Source organism: Leptonychotes weddellii, chromosome 5, assembly GCF_054177405.1.
Source record: "Leptonychotes weddellii isolate Sample4059 chromosome 5, ASM5417740v2, whole genome shotgun sequence".
In the NCBI taxonomy this organism is placed as follows: domain Eukaryota; kingdom Metazoa; phylum Chordata; class Mammalia; order Carnivora; family Phocidae; genus Leptonychotes; species Leptonychotes weddellii.
In genome coordinates this window covers 151,490,494-151,507,743 of record NC_138373.1, presented here as the reverse complement: position 1 = coordinate 151,507,743, position 17,250 = coordinate 151,490,494, and the positions used below count along the sequence as shown (strand labels likewise).

The 17,250-nt window shown below is 58.5% G+C and overlaps 1 long non-coding RNA gene across 1 annotated transcript; it reads left to right on the top strand.

Annotated features, from left to right (window-relative positions):
- The first annotated feature begins 1,207 nt into the window (after positions 1-1,207).
- On the top strand, positions 1,208-17,023 carry LOC145721914 (uncharacterized). The gene is made up of 4 exons (XR_014145935.1): positions 1,208-1,334; positions 10,559-10,851; positions 12,207-16,438; positions 16,704-17,023. It is a non-coding gene; the product is annotated as an uncharacterized LOC145721914 (long non-coding RNA).
- The last annotated feature ends 227 nt before the right edge of the window (positions 17,024-17,250 follow it).

The window sequence follows — 17,250 nt, the reverse complement described above, 5'->3', positions numbered from 1 at the left end:
CGGGCGGCGGAGCAGCACCCCAGCCGTGGCCTGGGGGGCAACTCTGCAAAGTGCTAGTCCCTCGGAGGCAGGAAGGGGGAGAGGAAAGCGGATCTAGGCTCTGGGGTTCTCTGACCAACATCTCCCTCCTCACTCACTTTCTCACTGGCCTTGTCGTTTCTCCAATGTATCCAGTTCATTCCTGCCACAGGGCCTTTGTACCCGCTGTTCCCTCTGCCTGCTATGGCTCTTTTCTTTTAGTCATTTACCTCTTCAAATGGCAGCTCCTCAGAGAAGTCTCCCGAGGCTTCCAAGCTACACTGCCCCTTCCCCATTCATCTTCCCTCCCCCAACACCACTCGATTGTTCATTATTTCCCATCACCATGTGCCATTTCATGCCCACTTGCTCGCTTGTTCACTGTCTGTTCCCCATCTCAGGACATAAGCTCAAGAGGACAGGGGCTTGGTCGATCTGGTTCCTCACTGAATCCCCAGCTCCTGGGGACAGTGCCTGGCACCCAGTGGACCCCCAACAACGTGGCACTGAGCACTATGTACTAGGCACCACCCTATGGGCAGTAACTTATTTAATTCTGAAAACCCTGTGGGCAGGGGTCAATCCTGGGTTGGTGAGGCCTGAAGCCGAATTAATCTTGGGACCTTTAAGGAAAACATACATGATTAAGAATATAAAATAGGGATTTTATATGTGCCTTGGAATGGCTATGCACATGAAGGGTGCTGGGGCTTCAAGTTAAAAGACTCTGCAAGGTTTGGATGCTATAAAGCTTTTACATCTGTGGAATACGTGGATGACTGATTAGCTTTCAACAAACGACTTACCTTCTCTGGGCCTCAGTTTCCCCCATTTGGAGCACAAGGATGTACCCTGAACGGGCAGGAGGGCAGCCCATTTTGAGAGGCCCCTTGCTCACCCATCAGGGGTTTTATTTGAGTGGAAGGGTTCTGGAATTGTTCATTCATTCATTCACTCATTCAAGAGACACCCGAAGCTCTACTATGTGCCAGGCCCTGCGCCAGGCCCTGAGGACAGAGCAGTCAAAATAGAGCCGCTGTTCCCTCTGTTCCTGTTGGCAGGAAGCCTGCCTGACAATGGAAGAAGGCAGCCCCAACAGAACATTGAGATACAATGGGTCATCATCATCAGGAGGTGGGAGAACCAGTGGAGAAGAATAAATCAGGGAGAGAATGGGGAGTCTGGGGACCACGGAGTCGGCGGGGAGGCCTCACCGAATCGGTGACATTTGAGCTGAAAGCCGAGGGGTGCGAGTGTGAGCTAGGCAGATGTGCAGGGAAAAGAAACCTGAGGCATAAGGAACAGCATCAGCAATGGTAAGTGCCGGAAGTAAGTGCCAGCTGAATTTGGGGACCAGCTAGAGGCAGTGGGCGAGGGGACAGTGGGGGGAGCTGAGCTCAGAGAGGTCTGGGGCAGATCCTGTAGGGCCTGTGGGTCACTGTCAGGACTTGGGGGAGGCAGGAGCCACTGGAGGTGGGAGCCAGCTGCTGGGCAGAGAAGAACCACAGGCTTGAGGGCAGAAGGAGGGAAACGGGTCAGGAGACCACCGCAGGCGTCCAGGCAAGAGATCATGGCCACCTGGATTAGAGTGGCACGTGGAGGTGTGAGAAGCAATGGGATCCTGGATTATTCTGAACATGGACCCGATAGGATTTGCCGTGGGTTATGTTCCAGTGAGCTACTGCTGTCTAACAAACAGACCCAAAACTTAGCACCTTGAAACAATCAGAATCATTTCATTATTTCTCGTGGTTTCTGCAGCTCAGGGATTTGGCATGGGCCCAGCTTGGTGGTCTGGCTTGGGGTCTCGCGTGCAGCTGTAGTCCGTGGCTGGAGCTGGAACGGCAGGGGGGAGGCAGTGTGCGCTGGCTGGGTGTCTTTCCCCTCCTTCCGTCCAGCCACGGCCTCTCCGTTTGGTCTGTGTGGGCTCATCGGGCTTCCTCACAGCATGGCGGCCCAGAGCCCGAGGGGAGAGTCCCGAGAGAACCAAGTGGAAGCTACACGGCATTTCCTGACCTAGCTCGGAAGCCACAGAGCATCGCTTTTGCAAACTCAAGTCTATCTGGATTTAAGAAGAGGAACACGAGAGGAGCATCGGCAGCGCACCGCAAAGAGCGTGTGGGATGGGAGATACTGCTGTGGTTCTCCCTGGAAAATGCCACCTGTCACAGACTGAAAAAGTAGAATCTGGGTGCTGTCACTGGGTGACGTGACCAAATTGCTCAGCCTCTTCACGCCTCCGCTTCCTTGTTTGTAAGGGGGAGCAGGTACCAGCCATGTCCCAAGGTTGGGATTCCACGCGAGGCATGCCTCTCCCAGGGGTGGGTTCTGTGGATGGGAGCTTCCCCGGCCCACGTCTCGCCAGCCATGTTCACTCCACTGGGCAGTCCCGGGAGGCTCTCGTCCACAGAGAAGACAGAAGCAAGACAGTGAGCGGCTGGGCCTTGCGGCGGCTGTCGACCCTGCGCCATCTGTCCTGGCCCGGGCTGCCCTCCTCGTGTGTGTACGTGTGTGCACACCCATGGGCCCAGTGCCCGCGAGCACTTCCCTCCCCCTGCCATGCTGTGGGGGCATCTCAGCCTCTAGCTAGCGGCTCCAGCAGGAAACCTTGCCTCGTCCGCTTTAGCCAGACGCTCATCTGGTGCTGCCAATTCCCCTCAAAGCCAGTTATCAGGGTGACCCCCCCTTGACCTTTCTTGGGCCAGACCTGTCATGGTCGCCTCCGCCCTGCTGGGTCCCTCGATCCTCCTCAGGCCTTCTTTCCAGGCCCATGTGGCAACAGAGCTGTTCCCGATACAGGCGTGGAATTCTAGAAAGGGCGACATTGTAGAGCTAGAAGTCAGGTCAGTGTTTGCCAGGGCCAGGGCCAGGGGCACGAAGGAAATTTTAGGGTGAAGAACGTGTCCTATGTCCTGATTGAGGTGGGGGTTACACAACTGTATATGTTCGAGGTTTGACACCTGCTGACTTTTACACCTTGCTAAGCTGACAACAACAGAACTTTCCCAGGTTCCTCATCTATTCGAGTGCTTGTCGACCACCTGCGGTGTGTCTCACACTGTCCTAGGTACTGGGGCCCAAAGCGGTGGGCAAAGCAGGCGCGATCCCCGTCTTCATTGGGGGGCGGTCGGGGGCAGACGAATTATAGCTACAGGATACATAACAAGCAGCGATGCTAGGGGAGAATCAAAGCAGCCGAGGAGCTGGGGGGGCCAAGTTCATTTCGAGGCCTTCAGCGACCTGTCCCCTCTCCACGGTCCCCTCCTAGAAGTCTCCCTTTGAGACCGTTCCCCAGCAGCCCCGGTGGGGCCAGGCTCTGGGAGAGGGGGCCTGATGGCCGGTGCTTCCTGTCTCACCAGGAAAGGACAGTGGGACGGGACACGTGCCCCTGTGCTCCCACCTCAGTGGCAGGACGAGGGGACATAGGCCGTTTCAAGTGCTCGCGAGCACGCCCTCGGCACACACATTCTCCTCGGACATCGGTGTGCACACTCCAACACGGGGCTCTGGCCTGCGTGCAAATCCACACCCCGACTTTGGTGCCTGTTCTCTTTCAATCACGTTCGACGGCTTCCACGTTCTTTGGGAGCACACTCTGGGTGCAAACACAGGCGGGTGTGCACTTGCGCACGCACGGACATCCTGGCTCTGCTGCACACGTGGGGAGGGCTGGTGCTTACTCTTCACGTGTTCTGTCTCGGTCTTCCCAACGGCACGAGCATGGCCGCATCTTACAGATGGGGAAACAGAGGTGCTAAGGGGGTAGTTATCTTGCCCTGAATCTGCATGACAGTGGAGAGCCGGGATCTGAAGCCAGGCCGTCTGGCTCTGCGGTCTGGTGTTGGTGGCTCTCCATGGAGATCACCAGGTGTTGGGGGTACCTGTGTTCAGTGTCTCCTGCTCATCGGGAGGCCCCGTGCCCCATGTGTGCACAGCACCTCAGAGTTGACCAAGCCCTCTCCCATCCTGAGATGCGACAGTGATGGGTCTTGCTCAAGGTCACACAGGGGTTGATGGCAAAACCAGGACCAGGCCCCATATCCCTGACTCCTGGCCTCTCGATCTTGCCCTGCCCTCCAGGGCTGTTGAGCTGCTGGTCACTGCCCTCTTGCTGCATAGACTCAGGAATTTTCTGGAGAGCCGTGAGCAAGGGGAGGTGTGAGGAGGCAATAGTGTATCACTGGGCAGAATATCAGCCTAGTTCTGGGGGGGCTAAGGGGACAGAGGGGGAGACTGAGGGGCCAGATGTCCTGCGTTCTGGGACTGGCTCCTGCAGGGGGCGGAGCACAGCAGGTGCGCCTCATCCCTGCCTGTTTGATGGGGGCGGCTTGTCCCAGCCAGATGATAGGGACCCTAGAATCCGGACCTTCCCCCCATGACCCCAGGGAGAGCAGGGTCAAGGCCAGGGATGAGGGAAACCTAAGCAGGGTACCTGTCTGGAGATGAGGAATGTCGGCCCAGGAATGTGGCTCCCAGCCCATCCTTGCTCTCTCCGTCCTCTGTAGCAGGCTGTGCCCGGCCAGGCATTGTTCGCAGGTTTAAAAATAAAGGCATCTTGGCCTGGGCCCGGCTGGCAGAGGGGCGGAGGGGGTGGCCCTGCCCCAGGCCTGAAGGGCATCTGGCTGGAAAAGGAGGCCTCACCCAGCTCTACCACCAGCATAGTTGGAAGTGTGGGGCGGGGGGGCGGTCCCCAGAGACTTGCCAGCACCTCAGCTTCTGCGACGAGATGCAGGCAGAGGGTACCTGGATACCGGCTGTCCTGTCCTCACTCCGGCCACTCAGGGCTGCCCATCACCCTCACCAGAAGCTTCCAACAACCTGGGGCCACTGGGGAGACCCAAGTCTCCCCCCAGCACCCTCTCTCCCCCACCAACTGGTAATACCGACAATAATAGCTGTGTCCCAACAGCCCCGGTGGGGAAGGCACTGTTATTCCCATTAAGCAAATGAGAAAATCGAGGCGCAGAGAGGTTTAGTAACTTGCCCAAGGCCACACAGCTGGCCAGTGGAGGAGCCAGGGCTCAAACCCAGGTCTGTCTGACTCCTGAGTCAGGGTCTTAACCAGGTGCCCCACTGTCCCTCGACACTCCAGGGCTCCACCTCCTCCCAGGCTCCTGTTCCAAGCCCTCTTCCTGGCCAGCAGAGGCAAGAAAGAAGCAGTCTACTTCTCCCAGGGGGTCAGGGAGGGAGGCAACCAACAGATGAGGAGTGCTGTGTGTGCCAGGGCCCGGGGTGGGGGCGGGCTTGGTGTGACCTTATTCAGTTCTTACACCAAGCCCTTGCATATGGGGATCATCTCCATTTTGTAGATTAGGAAACTGAGGCCCAGAGAGGCAGTCACTGTCGAGATAGGATTTGAACCCAGATCAGCCTCAGCCCAAAGCACTTTTCCCCACACTCGGTGACTGAAGGGTTAATAGGAATCTCCAACACGGAGCACTACCTCCCCCCACCCCAACAGGGTTCAAGTAGAAACCAAGAGGCACTGAGGGTGTGGGTACCTGGAGGGAAGAGTGTGATGGGGGGTGGGGGGGGTCAGTTGCCAGGGAACGAGCTCCCCCACTCCTGGAGAGATGGTAAGTAGCTACCGCAGGCCAGCAGTTCAGGCAGCCCCAGTGGGCCCCAGGGCAGGATGCCCCCCACCTGAGATGGGACCGGCAGGGCCCTGCCCTTCCCTGGTAGCTCATGGCTGCCAGCCTCCCTGTTCCAGACGAGATCCGGTGATCCCCCGTCCGCCCCCGAGGCCTCTGCCGAGGTTGGCACACTGATGCTGGCTCCGGAAAGCGACATTCCAGAGGCCCCCCGCAACTCGCTGCCAACCTCGGATTCTTGGCAGAGCCGGGGGGCGGGCGGGTGGCAGTTGGGGAGGATTGTGGGAGGGGCCAGAGTCAGAACACCTGTCCACAGGATGTGAGAGGAACCAGGCCAGAGACAGAGCAGGAACCACCCCCCCGCCTTCCAGGGACTGCATCTGTGGCCTGCTCACCCACACCCCAGCAGGAGCCTGGGCGGAGGGCAGCGTCTCACACACGGCAGTCTTGAAAAGACACATCCTTTTCAGGTGGCCAAGTTCCTCTTCCATAAAAGGTTTTCCAGGCAGAGTTCCCACTTGCTGTGCGACCTTGGGCAGACACATGCTCTCTCTGGGCCTCAGAGACTCACGAGAGGGCCGAAGCAGGAAAATCGTGAAGGTGCCCTCCAGCCAACAGTGTTTATTATCCCAAGGTGCTGTGACTTTAGTCTCCTCCCCGGGCTCCCTGCTGATCCCTCTCCACACAGCAAGCAGCCAACAGGTCCTCCTAAATCTCTGGGAGGCTGGGGCTCCCCTGCCCCTCACCCCGACGAGGGTGCCTCCCTTCGCTCAGGGGATGCTGCTCTGGCCTCTTCCCCATCTGGCCCCCGCTGCCTCCTGCCCCCTGGGCCTGCCCCTCTCCCTCCTGGGAGTGGACTCTTGGCCTCCAGACTGCCCCAAACCAGACACGTTTCTTCTCTCCTTGGAGTCTGCCCTTGCCCCTCCTCTGGCCTGGAGGGCTCAGCCCCACCCAGCTCTTCGAATAGTTCTTTCTGGCCATCCAAGTCTCAGCTCAAATGTCACCTCTCCGAGAGGCCTCCCCTGACCCTCTCTCTAAATCTGGGCCAGCCACCCCACCCCGGTTTCGTGATCATATCTCTCTGATTTATTTCCTTCGTAACATGTGTCAAAACGAAAGCGATCTTGGTCATTGACTGTTCACTTGCTGATTGTCCTTCTTCCTCCGTACTGTCCACGCTCCGGGAGGGCAGGTCCGCTCTTTCCCCAGCGCTGGGCCGGGCATGCAGCCCGCACTCAGCCAGTCTTTTCTCAGCGAACGGCTGGAGACCTTGTGCGTATTCCCACACGCCCCAGGCCCCTGGTTCCTCACCATGTGCCTCTTCCCTGGAAGCTCGCCCGCCCCTCTGCCTCTGCAGCTTCTCCCTGCCCAGGCCGGTGCTGAAGTTCTTGGGGACTCAGCTCAGGGCCGGGCAGCCTGAGGGGCAGGGCAGGCAGGGCGGGAAGACCCCTGGTCCCCGAATCCCCTGGCCGCCCACTCCCCACGAGCAGGAGAGCGGCCCTGGACCTGGAAACCCCCTGGGTCTGGCTGCTGGGGCAGGCAGTTCTGGGGTGACCTCATCGTCTTGAAAGGAGGGCAGCAGGGGCAGGAAGCAGAGGACGCATGAGATGGGCTAAATTTAGAGCGTTTGATTCAGCCCAGGCGGGACAATATTCCTGGAGTCCCCATTGTTCGTGAGGGGCCAGAGGGCAGGCTGTCCATTGAATGGCTGGGTCTGAGCCATGCCAAGCTGTCTGGGCAAGCAGAGTGGGGGGTGGTGGGGGGTGGGCGGGGTGGCCCGCTCCTTGCTGGGGGAGAAGGCACGCCAAGGGTCCTAGGGGCAGAGCCAGTGGGGTGGGTGCAGGCGCTGGGGGCGCTGCCCTTGGGATTAAGGCCCAAGGTGGGAAGGAGGATGCCTTCGAGATGAGGAATGGGGCTCTGGGTGATAACTGCTCAGCTGTGTGACCCTCACAAGGGTCAGGACAGCCATTAGTCCCCCTCCCTAGTCTACCATCTTCCAGGCCAGGAGCCTGAGGCTCAGACCCAGCAAACGAGCTGCCCAGGCCACACAGATGCCGTGTCCTGATTCCCAGCCTGGGTCGGCAGCAGTCAGCTGCGCCCGAGCCCGCTGCCCTCCCAACCAGGACAGGTGCTACGGGCCCTCACCCGGGCAAAGCCCTCTCCCTGCAAGGCCAGGCAGCTGCAGGGGGGACATGAGAGGAGGGTGCCTCCGCCTGCGCAGGCTCCAGAACTCGTTGCCATGGCAACCCAGGGTCCAAGCCTGCCCTGCTCTGGAGGCGATCCTGAAGCCGAGGATTTCCCTGGGTGAGTGGGCAGGGGCTGGAGCTGGCTTCTGACCCTTGCCTGCCAAAGCCCAAGACTGGGCCAGTGGCCCTGCCTAGCTGCCTGGGCTCCTCACACGGCCAGTGCTAGGCCACTGCTCCTTGATGGTGTCCTGTTTCTGCACCCACACCTCATGCCCACACTGCGGCCAGGCAGCCAAAAGAGGGTGGGGATTGTCCTCCATTCGAGGCCTTCTCCCTGGATGGAGAAGGAGCCTTTTCCCCCACCTTGCAGGCTGCGAGTCCTTCCTGCAAGTCCTACTGAGGCCCAGGGAACTCCTTGGGCCACCTGCCCTTGGAAATGGGGGGAGGGGACTGGAAGTTCCAATGGACCCGATCTTCCCACTGACCTGTGACGGGCACAGGGAGAGGACCAAGGATGCTCACTGTGGGCCCTGCCCTCTTTCCTCTTCCCAGCTCAGGGAGGGCCTTGGGAATGAAGCCCAGGCCCCCTCCCCCCGCCCATAGTTGCAGGTGAGTAACCTGAGCGTCTGAGCCCAGATGAGGCTTGTCTCTCACCATACATGGGGCAGCAGCCTCGCCTGTCCTCCTGGGCCCTGCCCACTGCCAGTGCCCGGGCTCCAGGCCCCCTCTGCCTGGAGCCCCACCGCCCTGCCCCGGGCGGTGGCCCAAGGCTGTTCGCTGCTCCTCTTGATTTCACATCATGACTCATGTTATCATGTTCTCAGGAGCTGAGTAACCACCTGAGTTATTTATACCCTGGCTTAGCAGGCTTCCTTCCCTCCTCCCAGAACTCAGGCAGGGAGGACTGGGAGGGGGTAGGGAGGAATCTGGGAGGGGGGGATGTGGGCTGGGAGAAGGCAGCTGAGCACCCCCCATATCACCTCCCCTGGGGTACCACCCCCGTAAAGCACTCAAAAATAACTGTGACTATCCCAGCACAACAGGATGGGCCTGGATCTATGGCATCGATATATAGGTATTATGATGGTTTGGGGAGGGGGGAATTCCTTTCCCGAGCGAGTCACCCGTCTGGAAAAATAAAGAAGGAAAAAGCTGAAATTTTTTCCTTCCATCAAAACAGGAAGGAGCTGGGGGAGGTGGGGTGGCGGTGGATGGGGAGATGACGGGTGGAGGCTGAGATGCATCCTCCACCCTATGGTGGTCTTCAGGGAGGGGAGGCCTGGGGCGCCTGCACACAGGGCCCACTGGCCCACGGCTGGCCCTGGGTGTCCCCGCTGTGGGCATCCCTGGCTGCCCAGGAATGTTTTCGTCCCCTCCCTCCCAGGCCTGTGTACGTTCATGGACACACACAGATGCCCACGTGCACACAGACCCATGTCCCTCCTCCTCCCCACCCCGTCCCTCTTATACACACATCACACAGACACACTCGCTCACCCCCACGTGCCCCTACCAGATCCCACAAGAGAAAAGATCTCACTCTGGGTGGGCCGGACTTGGGAGGTCTGCCTTCCTGACTTATCTGTTTTTCCCTCCCCTTGAGCACTGTTCTGGGAGTCCTAAAACTTAAGTTCATCTCTGACTTTGCTCCAACAATGACCAGCAGGATGACCTCAGGCAAGTCACGTTTCCTCTCTGGAGCCTCAGTTTCTCATCTGTAATAAGGGTCTGGCTATTCCCATGCTGCTTCCCTCGGAGGCCAACGGTGGGAACAGCCTCGTCCAAGCCAGGGGAATCGGAACCAGAGTTCCCATTTCCTGAGAGCTCTCTATGTGCTAAGCATCTACAATCAGTCGCTAGATTAGTCCCATCACCCAATGTGCTAGTTCCAGAATTATCCTCATCTACGGCCCAGAGGGCAGGGTCTCACCCAGGGTTACACAGCTGGGGTGTGGTGGAGGTTGGTTTTGAACTCTGGGCTCCTCTGGGGAAGGATGAAGGAGGTGCCGTCAGAGTACCAAGGAGGAGGAGGGGAGGAGCAGGAGGTGGAAGAGGGAGATCTCGCTTCTTTGGCCTCGTGCTCCCACCTGGGACCACGGGTGACAACGCTGCATCGTCAGCAGGGATGTGCCCTGGTGGCCAGGGGGCGCATCTGTGCCCAACGAGCATTATGCCCACTGTGGTGGTGGTTCCCATTAAGACGATTAGTCACTCCCACTGGGCTGCCCTGTTTGCTTATTGACTTATGTAAGCACCGCCTGAAGGTGTTTGTATAGTTCTCCGTCTTTCTGTCTGTCTGCCACCTGCCTGCCTCGGCCTGTATGCCCCTCAAGGGTAGGGGGCTCCGGAGAGGTGAGCTGGCAATGTAACACCCAATTCTTTGTGAGGACAAGTCTGGGGTACCGGGCAGGACATGTCTGCACATACTCCCCACAGTCAGATTGTGTTGGGACCCCATTCTACAGATGAGAACGCTGGGGTCCTGGATTTTGCTCCTCCCAGCTCCACACTGGGCAGGCCCAGGACGGCCACTCCTGGAGTTGCAGCTCTGAAGCCCGTGGCACTGGCTCAAATCTGGCTTGGAGACCTCCTGCTCATGTGAATCAGGGTTGTGTGATCTCCCCAGGACTCAGTTTTCTTGTCTGCAAAATGGGGATAATACACTTTGTTCTCCCTGGATCGTCGGGGGGCTCAAGGGGGCTGATGTATGAGTTCGGTCCATGTGAGATCACGCTGCTTGACCATTTTTGACCTACCCTTTAGATCAGTGCTTCTCAAACTGCTGTGCCCACGGGCCGCTGGGAGTCTTCTTCAAATGCGGATGCTGACCTGGCAGGTCTGGGGAGGGCCTGGCACTGGGCACTCCTGACAAGCCCCCAGGTGCAGGAGCGGCTGGTCGGCGGACCACACTCTCCGGAGCAACGGTGTGGAGCTCGACAGCAGTGAACAGGTAGTGGCCGAGCTGTGTGCTGAGCAACCGCGCCGCGCCAGGTACCGGTGGGCACCTCGGCAACCACTCTCACGTCCGGTCCTCACAGCAACCATGCAAGGCAAATGTAGCGATCCTGCTTCGCAGCTGAAGAAACTGAGGTTCAGAGAGGTCAATGTCCTGCCCAAGGACACACAGCCAGTAACAGGTTACAGCAGGGTCTCAAAGCCAGGCCTGCGGGGCTTACCCACCACCAGGGTCCTTGCCCATGGATCCAAACCCCTACACGGGCTCAGGGTCCCTGCCCTCGACAAGCTCGCTGGCCTCGGGGGTGAGGGGTTGTGAAACTAAGATACATCCAGGACATGGGAGCATCCTCAAATGGCCTCTGGGCAGTGCTGAGAAGGGACAACTTGCCACTTCTGGGAAGTCACTCCAGGGAAACCTCCCCAGCGGGTAGGCAGGACGGGTGAGGAAGTGAGCGAGATGTGGTTGGAGAGGAGAGAGAAGGCTGCACTGGGAGAGGGATCTTCGCAAGTAAAAGTGTGGTCTGGGGTAAAAATCAGCCATCCACTCTTCCTTGTGAACTCCAGCTTTTCCCGGAACCTTCTCTCGTACCCACCTGCTTCCCTCCCTCTCCCACTGACCACACTTCTAGAGTCACCGCCCTGGGGTCCTTGCGCACCCCCCCTGCCCCCACCAAGCAGGAGAGGGCTGGGGTTCCCTGCCATTGACAGAACTGTTGCTCATTCCTGTCTCTGACATACTGTGTGATCTTGGGCAAGTCACATGATGTCTCTGAACCTCAAGTATCCCATCCGAACGGCCTTGGCTTGTACAGCAGGGACAGAGGCTTGAACATCAATGCTGTGTCAGACTTTCTCCCAAAGGAGGGCTTCCTAATGGCGGTGGGAGGAGATGGGGACTCTGGTGGCAAGCTGCAGAAAGGAAGTAAGGGAGGCAAGGACCATCCATTACCTGCCATCTGTGTCTCCTTTCTAGCAGCCTCCCCTGTCCAGTGCCAGCCCACCATGGTGGGGCACCGCTCATGGCAGAGAGAGGAGGCTCCTTCAGCCGGGGGTCCAGCCTAGTGCCCACCAGAGGGCCCTACCCAGATAGAGGTGGAGCGAAGCCAAAACCAGTGGGTGAGGGAGGGCAGGGCCCAGGTGACTGGGCAGCTGTGTTTCCTCTTTGCCCGGCCTGGCAGGCAGATGCCCAGACGTCCAGAGGGTGAGGCTGGCACCAGGCTGCCCAGGTTCAAGTTCCAGCTCTGCCCTTGCTCATCCTTGACCATGCCAAAGCTGCTCCCGATCTCGGTTTCCCCATCTGTAAAATGGGGATGCTATAGTTCCTCTCTCATGGGCAGGTTGTGAGGCTTAACTGGGTGACTGTACCTGAAGGCCTGGGCTCATTTGCTCTCAGGTATATTGAGGATGAATCTGTGACTTTATCACTGTGATTAGCTTCTCATCCTTTTGACAGGCCCATCATGTTTCCTGCAGTGACAAATATCTTCCTCCGGAGAGCTGGGGAGGATCTGCGTGCTGCTGTACCCCCACCAAGAGGGGCTGCCTGCTACCTGCCCGCCCCTCTCTCCCTCCTGCCTGATCCCAGTCGAATCTTCAGAGCACAGGGCGGCAAGGACATCCTGATTTGGGAAGGGCCAGCTAACCCAGATCTAGTACACAACCTCCCGTCTGTGAGGCCACAAATGACTCCCCGCCCTGGGGTGGTGGGAGGTCCTGGGGGCCCACGGCCTCCAGCCCTGCCCAGCCTCCTCCATGTAGCTCACTTAATTTGTTTAGTTTTCTGCATGGAAAGTGACATGAAACGCTGGGCGGCTCTGATCCAGGCCACACAGGGGGGCACCACGTAACGAGGAGACGGCAAAAGTGTGGGCTTTGGCATCACGGCTCCGGATTCAAATCTTGGCACTGCCGCTTCCTTGCTGGGTGATGCCGGGCAAGCGAGTGTCCGTCTCTGAGCCTCAGTGCCCCCTCCCTCAGGTCTGAACAAGAAAGGGCACCAGGCCTCCAGGAAGTGGCCTCGTTCCTTTGCTGGTAGAATGGTGACAATTACTATGCTTTCCTCAGGCAGAGCGCTTGGCCCAGGGCGAATGCTCTGTAAGGGAGGTGTCACGGGTACCAGAGGCCCAGCCCGTGAGCAGCCAGGGGTGCCGTAAGGATGAACCTTCTCTGGGGAAAGCCGACCAGCACCAGCTCTGGGGTGGGGTCATCTCCCAGCCTGTTTGGGGGGGGGCGGGGCTCTGCTCCCATTTCCAGCCAGCTTCCAGGACAGGTAGATCTGAGCTGTCCCGTCCAAACATCCTCTTCCTTGTCTGGAGACTAGAGGAGCTAAAAATGCATTGCTCAGCCCCAGGAAAACAAACACTGAGCTTCCCTTGCCTTTGTCTACAGGACACGAGGCCCAAAGCTGCAGAGGCAGCGCGGTGGGCTCCCCCAGGCTGCCCTCAGCCTGGGGGGGTCTGTCTGCCTGTCTGTCTGCCTTCCTGGGGTCTCTCCTGCCTCCCCGGTCCTCACAGCCACAGTGGCCAGAGCCTCACCGCGTGTGGGCGTCTCCAACAGAAGTGGTGGGGGGCTCTACGTGAGGACCGCCCCCCTTCCAGGTGATGTGCCCGTAGCCTGCCCAGCCTTGGGCTCCTCCCCTAGCCCACAGGTGGGGCTGTGCGCATGCGCATATGCCTATGGCTGGAGCGGTAACGACGGACGACGATCAGCCCAGCGACCAACGCGTGTGGAGCGCTCCCGCCACGCTTTCAACACTGAGGATGTGTTAACCTCGTGAGGTGATCACTATTGTTATCCACATTTTATAGATGAGAAAACTGAGGCTCAGAAAGGTGAAGTTCAAGGTCACGGGCTAGTCAATGGCAGAGCAGGCTCTGAACCCGGGCAGTCTTTGCTGGAAAGCCTCGTCCCCGGTAGCCTGCAAGCCTCCGGTTCCTCACCCACGAAAGGAGCAGCAACGCTGCAATCGCTCCCTTCCTGGGTGAGGGTGAAGCAGGCCCAGGCCTTGCAGCCCGGGAGGCGGGGGCAGGGCAGCGAGGGGCTCTGGGTGCGCTGACTGCAGCTACATGGTAAGGGGGTATGTGCGTCCTTTGCCATCATACAGCCTGGGGCTGGGGCCTCAGGCCATTTGTGGCTTGGCCTTGGACTGTCCCCAATTTGGAGCCGGACATCCCCTGGCCATCAAGCTGGGAAAAGCACACTTGCCTGGCACTGCTAGGGCTCTCAGGAGAGCGGGGATACCCACTCTGGACTTGAGGGTCCAAGTCTGCCCTGGGGATGGAAGCCAGCTCCTTTCTTGGCCCTGAGCCCCACTCTCAGGGTATGAGATGTTTTTGATGGAGGAGAGCTTAGACTGCTCTAGACACACAGTCTAAAAAGCCCTGGCCTTGGGCGGGCCCCTCAGCAATTAGCTGAGGGCCGTGGCCACTTGGTTTTCTGCTGGGCTCACAGCTATCAAGGGGGTTGGGGGGGGGGTAAGAGTTACGGGGTGTGGCCCCCAGCCCACATAACCAGCTCCCAGACTGGTTCCCAGACCTATTGGAAAGCCTGATTCCTCGGGGCCCCAATGCCAAAGATGGGCCGGGGTCTTTCCAGGTCTGTGAGGTGCCCCTGTGCATTCGGATTTAGAGGCTCACGTTACAAGCCCCCTCCCTGACCCCTTCTACCCCTCAGGCAGGGCATGGCAGCTTTGCCCCAAAAGGGCCAGGACTCAAAGGAAGAAATAGGCCAGATATTTACTCATTTATTAATTCCTTTAGCAGACTTTTATGGAGCAACTGCTGTATCGTGGGAGCTGGAATGAGGCCCTTGCTCACCCGGATCTCATTCTAGTGCTAGACTGATAAATGGGCAATGACAATACCATGGGGCACATGCTGTGGGAACCCAGAGCAAGTACCAAGCCCAGGGGGCTTAGCTGGAGGAGGTGCTAAGCCAAGTCACAGGAGGAAGAGGAGGAGGTGTTCTTTAGAGAATTGCTCCTGTGGAAAGACCCCCACATTGGCATGTGTCTGCAAGGAGAGGGTACAGGAAAGGGGTTCTCCTCAGCATGGCATTCAGGCCGGGTGCCCTGTGGTTCCGGCTGCCTCTGCCGTCCCTGTCCTGCCCCTTTGAACCAGTGCACAAAGACATCTGGACTGTATTGATCTGTGTCTATCTCACTCAAGAGCCTGGTAGGTCCCAGAATCCCGGCTCTGGGTCTCCTGTATTACATTTCTTCATAGGGCCTGCAGACAAGTGGGTGCTCAATGATGCTGCTCCCAATAGCCTCCTCTCTTTGTATCCCTCCCCTGAGGCTGAGCCGTGTGCTCCCTCCTTTGTGCTCCTACAGTACTTTGTAAGTCAGAACTCATGTCTGTACAGCACTTTCAGTCGGCAAAGCACCTGTACACATATTCATGTGTTTGATGCTCACAAAAGTGTAAAATGTGTCCTAATTATCATCATCAATCATCCCCTGCCAAGAGGCAGCATAGCATGGTGGTTTAAGCATGGAGGCTCCACAGCTGGAATGCTTGGGTTGGAGTCTAGTCTCTACCACTTACTGGCTGTGTGACCTTGAACAAGTTGCTTAACTTCTCTGTGCTTCAGTGTCCCCACTTGTAAGATAGGAGCAACATACCTCACAGGAGCATGGAGAGGCTACATGTCGAGTAAGAACATGACCTATTACACGGTCCCCTCGATAATAATGGTGGCTGTTCTCATCTCTTTTATGGATAAGATCCAGAAGGTCAAGGTCAACATCACCTAGCGTCCTGTGGTTTTAGCTCTAAGTCTTTAGACTTCAAATCTTGTGTTTTGGGATTATCTTCCCATCCCCCCACCCCCAATCTCCCTCGTCACCCTGTCTCCTAATTTATCTGTTTATGCATCTGTCTGTCCTTCTGGATAGGGGCTCCTCCAGGATAGGAGTGTGTACCAGCCTGTGCTGTCTCCCCAGCACCTGGAATAGTGCCTGGCCACCGGGGAACACTCAAATTCCGTGTTGAAGGGATGGTGCACCCCGTGTGCCAGGCATCATGCTCAGTCTTTCCAGATGGACTATCTCATCTGAGCCTCCAGACCACTTTAGGAGGTAGTGAAGAATTCTACAACTGCACTGAGGTACAATAAAACGCATAGATCCGTTTTGATAGAGGTATATACCCGTGAACTCATCATTCCCGGCAAGGCTGACAAACATCCCCATCACCCCTAAAATTTTCTCAGGCCTCCTTGAAATCCTTCTCTCCCTCCAATTCTAGATTTATTTCTAGTTTATAGGGGAGGAAACCGAGGTACGGAGGGGTTAAGCTTCCCAGAGACACCCGACCAGCTCAAGTGGCCACACCAGGATTTGAACCAAGGGGACCTGCCCCCGGCCTGCCTCCCGGCCACGGTGCCACGCTGCCTAGGCGGTCCTGGGTAGAGGGTGGGTACTTGTGGCTGTTTGTAAAGAGGCCCGCCTGGCCAAGTCCTCCCTCCCTCCTCCGCGCCCCCGCAGCCCCCTCCCCCCCTCCCCCGGCCCCGCTCAGGTCCAAGAAGATGGCTCATGAAGAGACAGCGGGTGTGCCTGTCTCTGCGACGGAGGCGTGAGGAGCGGGCTGGCACCCCAAAGGGATGTCTGGGTGCCAAGGGCAGCCGACGGAGACCGTGCAAGGGGACCAGATAAAGGTGTCCTACAGCCAGGAGCCAGGCGATGCAGTGAGCCTACGGGTCCCGTGGTGGGTGCTGGGCGCGTCGGGGGTGCGTGTGACTCTGTGACTGACCGTGTGTGTGGCTGCTGAAGGCAGGGCCACCGCAGCTCTTGGTGCTGGGGGTGGAAGGCGTTAACTGCGTGAATGCTGGTGGGGGTGGGCTCAAAAGCCCGGGGGGGCCGAGGGAGGTAGTAAACATCAGGGTGACTGGGACTGTGATGGCGGCCCGGGAAGGATGCTGCAGGGTTGTGGGGGTTTGTGTGACTTTGCAGTTCAACACATTGGGAGTGCCTGTGGCGAGCCCGGCAACCAGCGAGGAGGTGGAGACACAGACCCAGCTTTCTGCTGAATGGTACTGGCTGCGGGGTCTGTGGGATCACCTTGTGGCCGGCTCGGGGCTCCGTGCTGTTTGCCCTTTCTGGCCCTAGGTCCTCCCAAGAACCCTATCCCACTCGGAGGCTAGGCGGAAGAGCACAGAAAGGAAGTGACTTGCCCAAGGTGACCCAGCTACTCAGCGCCAGGGCAGGATGTGAACCAAGCTGCGGAGCCTGAGTCCTTCACCGCTATGCCTGGGTCAGAGTGCAAGTGCCGCCCTGGGGCTGCGCGTTTGGACTCCTGGCGGTGGCCCTGGGGACAACTCCCCGGCCACGTGGGCTAGAAATCAGGCCATGGTCACTGTGCTAAGGGGCGGGGCGCTGAGTCGCCCCTAGTTCTCCCTTCCCAAGGGCCAGATCCTGGGCAGAGGGGCTGCCGAGCTCTTAGAGACCCCTGAGCGCCCCGCCCCCGCCTCAGGCCCTCCCGGAGCTTCCCCCCCCCACC